A 14,670-nucleotide genomic window follows, 5' to 3' on the forward strand; every position below is an offset into this window, starting at 1 on the left:
GTTTAGTTTCTCTGATCGCTTGGTTTGGCAGAGGTTAGGTTTAGGTGGGAACGGGTGGGAGTATGGTAGTTAGTGACAGTGCTTAAAAATGTGAATGGGAAAAAATCATAGGTTCTGCCTAATGACACCTGAGAGATCATCGAGAGAAACTTCAGTTCAGTATAAAAACCCTCAGTAGGATTTAATGTTATAGTGAATGAGAAGGCTGATGAGTATTATAGACACGTTATCTAATTCCAGGTGAAAAACCTGACGTTCTGCATTGCTTGATCGGGCAAGGCAAAATACACTTTTTTTCAGAACATATATTGATTATTAAAGCATGGATCCATTATTTATGGATTTGAAGTAGTACAAAGTGAAGAAATAGCTTTTCTTATTTTTTTTGCCTGTGGCTTTCCTTGCATTTACACCCCTAGATTCTATCTTGGAACCAAGCCAGTAATAGGAATATTGTAGAATTAATTTCAACTTAACCTTTCTGTAGAAGCCTGGGTGTTAATTATTTAGTAATAGAAAATGTACAAATGACAGCATATCGAATGAACCAGCATATTCTGCATTCATTACACTGATGCCAGTTGATGCTATGGGTAGGGAGAAATCGATTTAATATTTTGTGAATACTTTTTCAGACTGTGCTGATAACTTAAGAAATGATATTTGGTTTTAAGATGCACATAATTGTGAAGAATGAAATTTTAATCTGGATATATGTTTCTGCTGATTTTTCTATCTGAGAAAGTCCATTTCATTGAATTACTCGTGGGTTCACAAACTACCGTGTATAATGTGCTCTTTTATCTGAGAGGTCGGTGTCCTGCAGTAAGAACTTGCTGTTGTGTCAGCATAATTTGTAGGTGTTTGTTTGTTTGTTTGCTTTTAAAAGCTTCTGAAGTTGTTTCAGGAGATTTGTGAGCTGGTGTCTCATCTCTGCTGAAGGTACTACCTCCCTCCCCACATGAGATTGCCTTTCCCCTTTGTAAGCCCCACAGAGCATGTTGCACGTTCAGGAATGAGGACCCTCCCCAGCATACACACGTGTCCTGTCTCACATACCATCTGGCACAAGAATTTATTGCTTTCCAGTGCTTCTCTATGGTAAGGGCAACTGCTCTTACTTCACGTTGTTAAAAGCACCGAAGTAAAGCTATGAAAACGAACATTCAAAGCATGATTGCAAGCTTAAACCTCTGCTGGAACCCAAGCCCTTAGCTTTTGTTTATGGAAGGACATGAGATGACATGTCCATTTGTTTTGAGTTGAAACATGCTCTTTAGCCCTCAGATAATGCTGTGATCACAAGATACTTATAAATAGCTAGATAGATAAATGAACAAAGAGCTGTTTCATTAGCAAAGTAAAATGGGTTTACTTAGTATTTGCTATAATGGTTGAGGTAGACAAATATTCCTAGCATAATGTCTCAGTGGAATGTCTTTCAACTTCACTCATTTTAAAAAGGTAAAGCAGAAGTGTATACTAAACTACTACCCCTTAGGCATCTCTTGCAGTAAGTGGAATTTAACAAGAATGATGATACTTGCTTTGATAAATGTAAGTTCCTTCATTTATATCTATCAGTTACAAGTCATAAAAAATCTATATATATATATTTAAGGCTAATAAAGCAATTCCTTTTCTTCTTCCCTCCCTCTCCCCCTCCCCCCATGCAAATCACACAGCAGAGCAGTTACTTTGCTCCAACAGGATTAGTAGCTTTTTTTCCATGACAGTGCCTGTGTTTTTTAAATAACATGTGTTGTTTACAATTGGGAAGTCCACAGTGCTTGTTCATATGCTTACCTTTGTTCATGTGAGTTTCATGCATGTATTTTTCTAACCTAATGTTGTAACAGAGAAAAGTAATTCCAGAATCCTTTGTATTCAGCTGACTGAATAAAAGCACACAGTGAGCTTCTTTAGGTGCTTATGTCTAGATCCAGTAAAGAATTTAGGACTTAATTCTCTGTTAAAACAAAGTCCAGGCAGCTGCATTCAAGAGAGTTACCCGTGGAAACCTCTCCCATTTACTGCAGGCACCTGAGATTCCTTAGGTTTCAGAAACATAAGCTTTTCTGAAAAAAAAAAAAAAAGAGAGAAATCTGGAGGTGTTTATGGATGAATTTTTGCACATAATCATTGTAGTCCTGGTGCTTTCTGAGCTACTTTTGTGGGTAACTGGTAAGTGCATGGAAACAGTCAGCACAGCCTCATTTGATGGATGGGGCCAGTGTAGGACTAGCTCAGTGGTGCTTGACAGTGGGATCTGTGTCCTGCAGAGTGGTCCAGCAGTGACCACCCTGTGGGACAGGTCTCTCTAAACTTGTGCCTGAGACCTGTGTTCCTCTGGGAAGGCTTGAAGGAGTTTGGGATAGGCAAACCTTACAGTTTTCCTTTGAAGTTGAGCTCCTGGGCAATGATGTGTTACAGAGTTCAGTCTCAGTAGCTGTGTGGTGAGCTCCTCGGGCCAACTGCTTAATGAACCTCATCTCAGGACTGCAAAATTGAGCTTCAAGCTCTTTCTGGCTGTAAGGATCTCGTGCTCCTGTCTCCTTGATGTCAAAGCCTCAGGAGGCAGTGATGAAGGCCTGACCCCATGCTGCTGAGGCCTGCTTCCTAAAACCTCTGCCTAGAGATGGAACTGTGGCTGTTGAACTTCCCTCAAACTGAGACAAACAAGGAGCTCAATCTTCCACTCTTCCTTTACATATCCTGCAAAAGTGGATTGGTGTGTGAGGGTGCTTTGACACTGCTTCCTCTTCCAACTCTTGCTTTTAAACCAGAGCACTTGAGGTGCTATGTTTCACACTCAGCTCAGCAAAGAATGGCATCAAGAGTGCCATTCTACACAGGGTTCAACAGCATCCCTGAAATTCATTTCAAGCCACTTGTTTGCTTCCAGGAGCACAAGAAGTTAGTGCTGAAAGAGAAAATGAAGCCCTAGTATACTGACATTTCAGTCTTCATTGCTACTGAGCTACCTCTCTCTCTCATGCGTAGTTCTGCAGGTGTTAGGGAAGGTGTTGAGTCACTTAACTTGGCAGGTAGGTGAAAATGTTTGGCAGTCAGGTGAAAGTGTTTTGGGAGGGTGGCAGACCATGCTGGTGGTAAAGCTGAGATGACAGCATTGCTTCCCTGGTCCTTGGTTCCTTCCATGGCTTGTGATCAACTTTAACGTTTATGAATATTTGCTCTGTCCCAAGACCATTTCCCTGCAAATGGTTATGAATGTGCTTAGTTGTTCTCTTTTGAGTCTAGTAAACCTATCAGCTTTCCACTGGGAACATTTTTGTGCTCTTTGCACGTTGTCACTTGGGAGGGGAGCTCAAATTTATGTCAGTCATTTAGCAAAGTAAATGCACCTCTGGACAATTGCTGCTGCACTACAGCATTTTTCAGTTGATGTTTTAACAAAGGTAGATTGCACTGAAGTCACCTGATTAATTTACTTGGTTTAGCAATAATCCCTGTGATTTAAATCTCTTCTGTGGGCCTAAATAAGAGAACAAGATTAAATATGACTAACAAATCTCTTATGAACATTACGATTTCCTTTCAGGAGAAAAAGTGCTACTGTTAAAATTGCAGGCAACAACTGTGGCTCTGACAGCAGCCACTGAGAAGTGTTTTTAACATTCACTCAATAGGGGTAATTGTGCCAGTTACGTAAACTCAGAATCAGGTAGCTTTGAGTTTTGCATCTTGGCACATCAAGCCAACAGAGAGACGTCTAGTTGGATGAGATTTGTTTTCCGAGTCTCTGTTTTAAAGAGTCATTTTTTTTGTTATTTTTTTCTGCTATTAATTAGTACTTTTTTTACTTCTGTATTTTGTGTGGCCTCATGTGCTGTGGATTGTAGGGATTCCTGTCCTTCACATGGAGATTACTGCATTAGTAAGTGCCAAGTGATGTTCTGTGTTTAAGTTTAGATTTTCACCCTCTGGTTAGTACACAGCCATAGAAACACCTCACTTTAAAGGAAAAAAAACTGTCTAAAAAGTTAGCTATTAAATAGAGAAATAGAGAACCTAACCTATTGGCTCACTTCTGAAATTACAGAGACTGATTTTTTTATGGCATCTGCCTTGTGGGTTCTTGAGGAGATGGGTGGTAGATAATCAGCTGCGCACATCACGCATGCTCTGTTCATTAGTAGCTACAGATTACTTTGTCTGCCAGCTTAAGATTTATTTTGTGTTCAGAAACATTATTCATGTTAGTCATTAAACTGGATCTTCTCGGTACCAATATGAATGTCCGATTCTGTTTTGTTTTGCTAAGCTTTTGACTTCTTTATGTCTAATGACATTTAATGGCAGAGCTCAACTGAGAAGTTTTGAGAATATTTTAGATTTTAATTGTTTTTAATCACATTTTAATTTAGCAGACTGTCTCCATGCTCTTATATTGATTGAATTCAAAATAGTAATTCAATCAATGAAGCATTTTTTCAGGCTGGAGGGAGGGGGCTGTCTTCCAAGGAAGGCAGCAAGGGAAAGAAGTAAACTGAGAACCAACAAGTTAGAACATTTTTTTATATTGGAAAGTAGTTGAGTCTGATTTTATGTATTACTTGGTGAATTCATTACCAGATACAGTAACCACCAGATGAATAAGCAAGCAGAAGGCTTTTCCAATTTGCTCCTATTTTGTGGGTATGTGGGTGTCCAAAGTCTGGAAGCAAACCTGCTGTCTGTGTCTGTGTATGAGCTCTGGGCTCTCTACCACTGTGCTTTGAAAGTGTAATTTTAGCTGCATTTATTCATCTGTAGCTCTATTTTTAGTAACACAAAGTACCATACATCAGACTATTGTAATTAGTAATAAATTACTCACAGAAGGAACAAATATTTGACTTTGATTAGAATAAGAAGAAATGTCACTTGCTTCTCACTGGCTGAATAAATGGATAATTGAGTGGCATTGACTGGTTGATTTAAATAAAAGTTAATATTATTTAGAAGAGAGATTTTTATTTTTTTTTTAGCAGAATGTAATAAAAAATATAAGGGGACACTTCTTTAAAAAATGTGTTCCTGAAAAACTAGGATATTTATAAAAATTCCAGTAGATACTAAGAAGCTGTTTTATTTCCTGTTTTTTAAAGGAGAAATGATTGTTTCATTTCTTTGTTATCTAAGGTATATTCTTTTCTTAGAAGTCTTTAAGAAACGCATACCAAAACCTCACTGTTGTTCTGAGTTAATTTGACTTTTTTTATTCTGCATATTATTTATTAAGGAAAAAAAAAAAACGGCAACAGTATTTTGTACTTAACCTGTGTAATAATTTTGCAGTCATTGCTGTTATAAAGACAATATTAAATCCCAGCCAGCCATTGCCTAGGCAGGGGTGTGGGCCGGCCTCAGTGTGCTTGCATTGGAGTCCCTGCAGTCATTTGGCAGTGATTTGGGGACTTTGCTCTCTATTGAAGATGCTGGTTCTTTCAGTCAGTTTTTCAGCTGCTCACCCAAGCAAGGCATCTTTGGCCTCTACTGATGGGGGTGGAAGCAGGTTGGTGCCCATGGCTGGCCCTTGGCATGAGAGCACAGAGATGTGAGAAGGTCTTCTGCGTGATGCACCCCATGGAACCCTGCAGCATATGGTGTCTGTCGCTGGAGAATGTAAATGGAAGTACATAATAGAAACAACCTCAAAAGCTTTCTGGAAATTGGTGGAGAACTTCTCCTTTCCAGATTTTGCAGAAGAGCTGGGTGGGATGGGGTGTGGAGGGGCAGATCACAAGATGTTTTTCTTGGCTCAAGGGGCGCTCACAGTGATGTCAATGACAGTGTTCCAGCTGACTGCAGAAAAGCTGGTTTAAACTTGTGGCAGGTTGTCTGTCCAGTGCTCCCTTCCTCTTGTATCAGATGCAAGCATCTAATTTCTGGCTCAAGTGTACTTCCTTTTACTTTATTTTTGTCAAACGTTTCAGCACCGGATGCTCCCGCACGCTGTGTTCCCATGTGTGTGGACTCCACACACCTGCTGCTGCTCTTCCTCGGCTCCCGGACAACTCCAGATCCCAGTGCTGGCAGCTGATGGGTGCTGCAGGACAGGGCTCCCTGTAAGGGCCCTGATCCTATCCTGAGCAACTGGGCTAATCCCATACAATCCTAAAACCTTGCTATGAGTAGGAGTCAAGTTTCTTCTCAGGCTGTTGAATAACTTTCAGTAATCCAAGGCCATTGCGGAGGTCGTGTGTGATGCTTGGGTGTTACTGGAGCTTCATTCCTCAAGAGTTTTTGCCATAGAATTAACTGTTTGTGTTACTCTGATCGCAGGCTTTCAGAGATCTTTTTTCTGTGCACATTTTACCCTCTTTGTTGCTCAATCATGAAGTACTTGGTCTCAGGCATTAATCCTGTCACAAAAGGGTAGGTCTATCTCATGTGCAAATGTGCTTATTCCCCACCCCTATGCAAGCATGCAACCATGAGAAACCAGTATTTTTTTCTATGTGAGTCATTCATACACCCGGATGCGCAAAGAAATTTCACATCAGATGAGGCTCTGCTGCATATGCACACCTATAAGAAATCTGCCCTGTGCGGAAGATGAGTGCTGCTGCTCCAAACTCTGCTGCTCAGTGCAGATGGCACCTGGCTACCAAGGGCATGGATCTTGAGGAGGAGGCAGTCACTAATGCTCCTGTGGCCCAACCAAGAAGAAAAAGGAGCCTTTCAGCTCTTTGCTGCTCCTCTGGAGCCTCTTCTGTCAGCCAGGTACAACTCTGATGAAGAGCCAGGGCTTTCCTGTGTGGGGCTGGTATAAGAGTTAATAGAAGGTTTTTGATCAGGTTTTTTAAAAGACTTCTCCCTGTAAGAAGGAATGTTCTCAAGTTTTCATTCTTATTATTCTTTTGTCTATACATGATCCTAGGCTGATTTTTGAACGGCACGAAGCTCTAGGTTGCCGCAGTAGCTGTCAGATGCTCTTGAAGGAGAGACTGGTGGTCTGCCAAAAAAAGGCTTCCCTGGCACCATTTTAACGTACAATTTGATTTCATCTCCTGGTTTTAAAATTTGTCCAAAAACCAAATTGCTTTCTTCTCTAACTATAGAGAGTATTGATATCTGAAGTTTAATCTGCATAATCTATTCATTGGAAGTTTTCCAGGACTCTGGAATAACTACTATTTCGTGGGCTTCTTCTAATCAAAAGAGTTAGCAAACAGAAGCCTTCTACTTCAGAGGTTCTAGCGCTCTGAAGATGAGTGAATCTCTTTTTTCACCTCTCTTCTCTTGCTTCTATCACCATGTTTTCAGTTGTCTTTTTTTCCTCATGCTCTGGCAGGATGTATTGCTTTGTATTGTAGAAGCTGTGAACTCGCAAGTTTGGTCTTGTCTTTGCATGACTTAAGTCTGTCTTAGAGATGGTTTTTCCAACATACAGAGTATTTGAGAATAGTTGCTCCTATGACATATTTGTTAGATTTTTCTGTGGCTACGTAATATAGACAAAGCTGACTTGAAATTTAGGGAAAGTTTAAATAGTTTATAAAAGGAGAACTGAGGAAATAATTATAAAAGAAGTTCACGGGTTCTCAAACGGAAGATTGTGGGAAGATTGTGGGAAGATTCTAATTATTATTTTTTAATAAACTTATGTGGATTTCTCACAGTTCCTATTAGCAATGTACCACTAGAGAAAAAAGGGAGTCTTTTGTCTTTTTGTGATACGTTGCAGCTATATTATTTGAGTTATAAAAACTGGGAGAAATAACTCTAAATTGATAGGAGAAAGATCTTTGGTTTAATGTGATATATAACTTTTCAGATTAGGTTTACCTGCTGCGTTGCATTTTGAATGCACCAGACTAACCCAAACACAGAGTAAGACCTACAAATGCATTGAATCTGCCAGGCAAAACAAGAACAGCTTAGTTTATCATTCAGTTGCATATGATGGTGAGATAAAGGTGGAATTCTAAGTATTTTATATGGTAAGAGGATGTATGTGTTCTTCTGTACTTTCTACTTCCACTTGTCACCCTTCCTTAGATACTGCCAAAATGTCGATATTTCTGTCATTGCTTTTCTCCTTTTTAATTTTAGGACTGCATTATTAGTGAGAGTGAGAGAGCAGAATAGCTTTTCTAACTTCTCTGGGGACAAAAAAAAAAGAAAAAGAAAGAAAAAGAAAAAGAAAAAAGAAAAAAGAAAAGAAAAGAAAAGAAAAGAAAAGAAAAGAAAAGAAAAGAAAAGAAAAGAAAAGAAAAGAAAAGAAAAGAAAGGAAAAGAAAAGATGTTCAGACAAAAATTAGCAGAGCTTTTAGGTGAGGTTCATGTAGCCATCGCTGCTTTGCTTTTGGTTTATCTTCCCTGTGGTCTGCAAACTTACTTGAAGGTCTGAGTTCTGTGATCTTTCAAAGGTCTTTTAAAATGCAGTCATCATTTCAAAACGTTCTCTCTCTCTCAGGAAGAGCTGAATAAGACTTGTGTAAAGAAGAAGTCTTGATTAATCCTGGGTATTATTTTATCTTTTAAGTCGGAGACTGGTGGTGTGGGGGCCTCTTCTGATTGCCTTGAGTCAGTTCTAGGTGTGTTTGGTGATGTGCTTAAGGGCAGCGCCATTAGAAACCTTTGGAAAACCAATGACTGGTGCAGGCTGCAGGATTAACAATGTATTGTGATGTTATGCTCAACAAAAACAGTTTGCCTTCTATGTGACTAAACTTCCTTGGTTCTCCAACATAGAAGGAATTTCCAATTTTCTCATTGATAACTGAGATAGGCAAGTAGTCATAGCCATACCTCTGCTATTTGATCATTTGAAAGTTGAGGCTCCAAGCATTGCCAAGAACTACTCTTCCCAGCTCCACAGCACATGTGGTATCTCCTATCTCTCCTGTCACTTTGTTCTTATCTAAAATGAAGATCAGCCAGTTGTTTCTCATCTAAGCTCCTGCTTCAGGCACACATTAGGCATGATGGTCAAACATCCCTGACAGGAGTGTAGTTGGTTAGCAGCATACTAAAGGCATTGTTTTTCCCCATTAACTTTCTTAAAAACAGCATGTAAGCATGTGACATGGTAGATGGTGTATAATAATCAAACTCTTACTGGAAGGCCTCAATAAGTTGGAATGTGCAAACATCAAACTGACGTCACCTTCCCAGGTGAATGTCTGGGTTAACCATTACTCATTGTAGATGATTTCAAAAGCATCTGAATGAATTCTTAATATAGGTACTATTTTTCAGTGGCATTTTTTGAGTGATGCCATGGTTGTAGTTTGCTTAGCTAAGTCCAAAGTGTACTGAGGTGTGGGAGTTGTACTTCTTTCTCTTAGTCTTATCCAAAAAGACACAATTGAAACAAGTTAATAATTCTTCATATTGAAAAAGAATTCTTAAATAAATACTGTGGTATGAGCTCTGTTTAATTTGAAGGAGAGCAGCTACTATACCTTTGCTTGAGAGAGAGGGAGAGATTTCTTCTTATCAGTAGAGCTCGTTCTTTCCTGCCAGATTATGCTAGACAGAAAGGATATGGGATAAGATCACAGGCCACGTAACAGGGCTTTTTCCCCTGTTTTGCTCAATTAGCAATCTCAGAGTCAACAGGACAAAACCTGTGTTTGTTCCTTGACATATTTCTGTGCTACTTCACATGAAAGCAGTTCAAACTTAATCTACGCAGTTTTACACAATTTGAATTAATCCAACCATTAAGAACAAGCTCATTGTTTAAGGATTTGTAGATACTGTTTCACAGGCCAAAAAACTTTTCGTTTTTGCTCAGCCACAGTATTAGGTAAATAGAATGAAACCAAACTGTGGTATGTATTTTTCCTGCTATAGTAGAAATATTTTTACTGGGTAGTTCTTTGTCTTCCCTCCTTCATTAGGGTCCGCCACAAATCGTTTATAGAATACTGCGACCTTTACAGAAAGACTAACCTAAGCAAATGCTTAGGTATCACTATCTTGAAAGCTGGAGAGAGCAGATGACTTTAGCTTCTGGGAAATGATCTGAAGGATGAAATATCAAAAAGAGAGATTCCTCCCAACCTCAGGCTCTCGCAGTGAAGCCTGAATTGTTTTAGCTTCTAACATAGTTGGACTGTTGAAATATGTGACCTGGCATTATTTTAGTCCTGGGAAATCAGTGATCAGTGATATCAATGTAGTGTCTACTCTTCCTTCTGGAAAATTGAAATCTGGAGTGCATTTACCTGCAAACACAGGCAGGGGAAGTTGAGCGTCTTCAATTTCCTCAAGTAAAACCTTGAGAATGATCTTGAGGCTTGCTGCCCTTGGGGAAAACAGAGGGAGAAGGAGGTGACATTTAACATTTGGAGACGTTGGTGGATTGCTTCAAGAGTTAGTAATAAAGTGGTCTTGTCCTGGCTTGTCAATTTGAATTTGGCAAATCATAGTTGATTTTGATTGCTCAAACTTATTTTATACTTCTAGGCAAATTTGTCTTGAAATAAGGTTTCATTTGGAAGGATATAAATGTAACTACAAGTCACCATTCTTGACATGGTTATTGGGAATACGTTAAATGGCTGCTTTTATAGAAATGTAGCCAATTACTAGGATATGGACTTAAGTCAAGAAATTCATTCTGCTTATGGTACCAAATGATTGCATTAAAAATCTTCTATCACAGAACTTTGACATATTGTCCTGTCAGGTACACAGTAACTTGTTGCAAAATCAGTGTATTCCAAGACCAGAGAGCATATTTTAGAAAGAGTTTTTCTGTTCTTTCCCAAATATTTCAATATTAAAATTTACAAAAAAATAAAAAAAAAAAATTAATTCTGGCAGATAGTTCTATAAAGATGTGAAGAGAAACTAGCATTGGAGTTAGTGTTGGTTGAGTAAGTGGAGTGGTGGAGATTGTCTGGTCTGACCTTCTTTAGAAAGCAGGGCCTCAGATTAGGTTATCTGGGGCCCTGCTAACTAGTCCCAGTGAAGGAGATTCCCAGTGAAGAGATTTAAGGACCTTATGAACTTTGTGTTCGCAAGAGTTCCTACTGCAAAAGGAGCAGGAGTTATTTTCCAGGAAGACGACCATTAGGACGATATATGTGCTCTATTACAGAAATATGTGTGGTAGCTTTAGGCTCAACTTCGATGAGGGGACATTGAACCATGGGAGCATTGCAAAAGAAAGTCACAAACTTCCTGTTGGAGGACGGCATTAGAAACATGCAGTTTTTTTATTCCCTTGACCCTATCAAAGCAGGGAGGCTCCTCAGTTAAGAGTTCTAAGTCCCTTGAAGCAGAAGAAAATACTGTTTTAGTATCAGCTCTTTAAAGCAGTAATGAGAATCGTAAGACAAACTAAAGGTTATAGCTGGAAAGTTGGGCAGATTCAAATCAAGAGTAATGCACAACATTTTTCACAATAGAAATGATTCATTATTCAGACAAATTATTAAGGGAAGCAAGAAGTTCTTCATCTCACTAAATCTTCGAACCATGACAGGTCGCTTTTCTAGCTGATACGCTTTAGTCAAACAAAAGTTACTGATGAATAGGGATAACTGACAGAGATTTATTGGTTCCTCCTTTGCCTCCATTATGCAACCGAGGCTTTTGGCTATTCATACAATTTTAATTTTTCCGGGACTTTTTATAAGCAACCGAGTTTGACCCAGCTGCTTTTGAATATGGCACTGTTAATAATAATGAGCTAATTCAGAAAGTTAAAAAAAAATTGCTTTAGGTCTTAGAAATGAAGGTTCCTTGAAAACATAATGTATGAATTTGAGTTCTATGGGAAATATTACAAGAAAAATAACTAAATTAGTAGAATTAGAGTAAATAGACTTTACAGTTTCTAATTAGAATCATAATGTACATTGTTTGATCCCAGTTGCAGTACAAATATATAGATATCATAAACAGACACAAAAATAGCCTGAATGGTCACTGCATCAACAACTTCCTGGGGCTGAGATGCTCTTAATCCAGAAGTCTTTTCTACACTGACCTGAATTTTGAGTTTATCCTCAAGTATTTGTTGGGAAAATTCTTGACTGTGTCAGTAAAAGGTCTGACAACATTAGAGATCTCAGGACTGTTCTACCCTGAAATTGTCACTTTGTGTGGTGCCACCAAAAGTCCCTGTTGTTTTGTGTATTGCAGGTAATGGGTCAGGCTACAGTGAATTTTTCTGAATGTGAACTTAACTGCAGTACACCTTAATTGTGAGACAACCACAACAACATTGTTCCCGGGCGCCATAGAATAAGGGAACAAAAGACCCTCAGGGGAGAAATGTTCTGTCATGCGTCAAAGCATACCTGAAAATGGGACATTGCACCACTTTGACAGCTGTCTGCTGACACCGCAGAAGAAATGGGAGTCTGTCTGGAGGACGAAGCTGATAGGGATAGAAATGAGATTTCTGGAGAGAATGAGAATGAAGTGGGAGTCCGAGAATGAAGAACTTCTGTTAGGAATGGGACCAGAATGGAGAAAAGGGCAAATGCTGTGTTTACTATAGTAATACAAGAAATCTCAAAGAAGAAAATAAGTCCTGATACACTCACAGAAATATGTAAAAATAAAAAAGGGAGGGAAGCACTGTGTTGTGTATGTACTGCTTTAGGTTCAAGGCATAGCACGGATCTCACAGAAAGGCATACATACATACATACATACTTTTTAAAAGGGTTAAATGAAGTCCTGCTGTGCTGCAGAGGTGATTGCAGCAGCAGAGGAGCTTTGTGACCCGAGCAACTGAGGTGCGTGCCACAGAAAGCTGCTGGTGCTTAGGAGCTGAATTTTAGTAGCTGGAAAATATGCCATGAATGATGTGCAGGCGGTCTGTGTGTCTGTGGCTGAGGAAATCAGGCTTTGGTTTGGCTGTGTGTAATCCAGCTGGAGGTAAGTGTGGCAGTCATCAGTGCTGTATGCATAGTTTGGATTTCGGCTAATGGTTCCAGGGACAACCTGAACCATACCTGTTTTAAAGCTTGCTTATGGGTGAATGGATAGTTTTCTTTTAAAACTTTCATTATTGGACTCACCAGCAAAAGTAAAACTTCTTTGCAATTTGTAATTTCCAGTTGTGTGACGTAAGAGATAATATTGTCGGTTGTGAAGTTGTTAGCCATCTCCAGACCTGTCAGTCTTTTGCTGGTGTTTAAATGCAGAGGGCATGAATATTTTTAAAAGAGATATTTTAATGAGAAATTAAAGTGATTTTTTTTTCCTGTGTTCTTTTCTTTTTTTTTTTTTTCTTAAATCAGTCAAGAATAAGAATCAATCTAAATTGAGTCCCAGACTCAGCATGTATCCTTTAAAACGTCTATTATTATTTGTTTTAATTGCAAAAGCAGAAATACTCTCACCAGCACAGTAGATGCCTGGCTAACCAGCCTCCTATGCTCTGGCACCAAAACATCATTTATGAGACCCCAAAAAAGAGGAAACTTTAAGTAGAAATTTTCTAAAGAATAAAATTTGGTTTCTGTTTTCTGGATAACTCAGATCCTAAACATTTCCTCTTGCTTAGAGTATGTCAGATTCCCCATAACTTTCATTACAACCAACAATCCCTCCCTCTTGAAAGGAATGGGCGTTTTCTTATCACAATAGGAGACTAATGTATGTGTCAGTTTTTATTAGAAGTGTTTTCTTTTTCCATCTGACGTGAAATAAATAGATACAGGAAAGCAAAGCATCCAGAGAAGTACTAATGGGTCAAATATATAGTCAGTCTTTATTAGAGCTCTTTGCTGTGGCTGAATGTGACTTGACACAAGCATTGTGAGCTTTGCTAATAACAGCGCACTTTATGATGTGGGTGATGGAGTCAACTAATTAATTACTCCAGACGTGAACAACAAAAGTGTGAAATGCCATCTTAATGTATGTTATGGCGTCCTGGGTTTGTCTTTCTGTACTGTTCCTGGGAGTGGGCCTTGATCCCTGTGAAGAGTGCAGGTTGTATGCAGGGCTTTGTGGCTCCTGGGAGATGTACTTTTGATGCTGCTTATTTTGGGAGCTTCTGCTTGGCCTGGGTCATCATCATTTCTGCCTGCAAAGTAGCATGTCTTGTTGTCAGGCTTTAGATTGCTAGGGCTGTATAAGCACTGTGAATAAGTCAAGGCTAATGGAAGACCTTTTAAAGTGCGTGGTAATCAGTGTGAGGCAAAGTGACTGAGGTTGTAAAGCTCTTTGAGAAGACACTGGAGTTAGGTGTTGGTTTTTTTCTGTCCCTCTCCACAATCTCACTGCCTGCCCTCTCTGCAGATACCTACCCTGTGCTTTATCCCACCGCTTTGTGAAGCCTCAGTTTCCTCATCTCTGGTACTTCCTGTCCATTTCTTCATGGTCTGAAGGAATCAAAGCCTATATGATGAACATGATACATAGAAATGGTATTTTAAAACTATTTCCCTTAGCTAAATTCCAGGATTGCCACCTCACCATGTAGTGATGAGACTAGAGACCTTGGAGCTGGGAAGGATGGCTGTGGAAGTGCAGATGATCTTGTAGACCTGGTGAGTGGGCCAGGCAGTGCTGTCAGTTGGTGTTCCTTGGCTGTCCTGTGCCAGTAGTGATACAAACATAAGCAGTAAGGGGAGTGAGGTGAGCCCCATTATCAGCAGTCCTAGGGAAATTTTTTCTCCCACAGCATATGTGTGGCAGCCTCTTGTATTGATGCTAGGAGAGGATAGGAGTTTTGCCCTGTTT

General features: G+C 39.4%; 1 protein-coding gene across 35 annotated transcripts in view; it reads left to right on the top strand.

Moving 5' to 3' along the window:
- Nucleotides 1–14,670, top strand: part of KIAA1217 (KIAA1217 ortholog) — a 325,153-nt gene that overhangs the window by 170,895 nt on the left and 139,588 nt on the right. The window lies entirely within an intron of this gene.

The sequence above is a fragment of the Coturnix japonica genome, chromosome 2, assembly GCF_054131305.1.
Source record: "Coturnix japonica strain WE chromosome 2, WE-NBRP24, whole genome shotgun sequence".
Classification (NCBI taxonomy): Eukaryota; Metazoa; Chordata; class Aves; order Galliformes; family Phasianidae; genus Coturnix; species Coturnix japonica.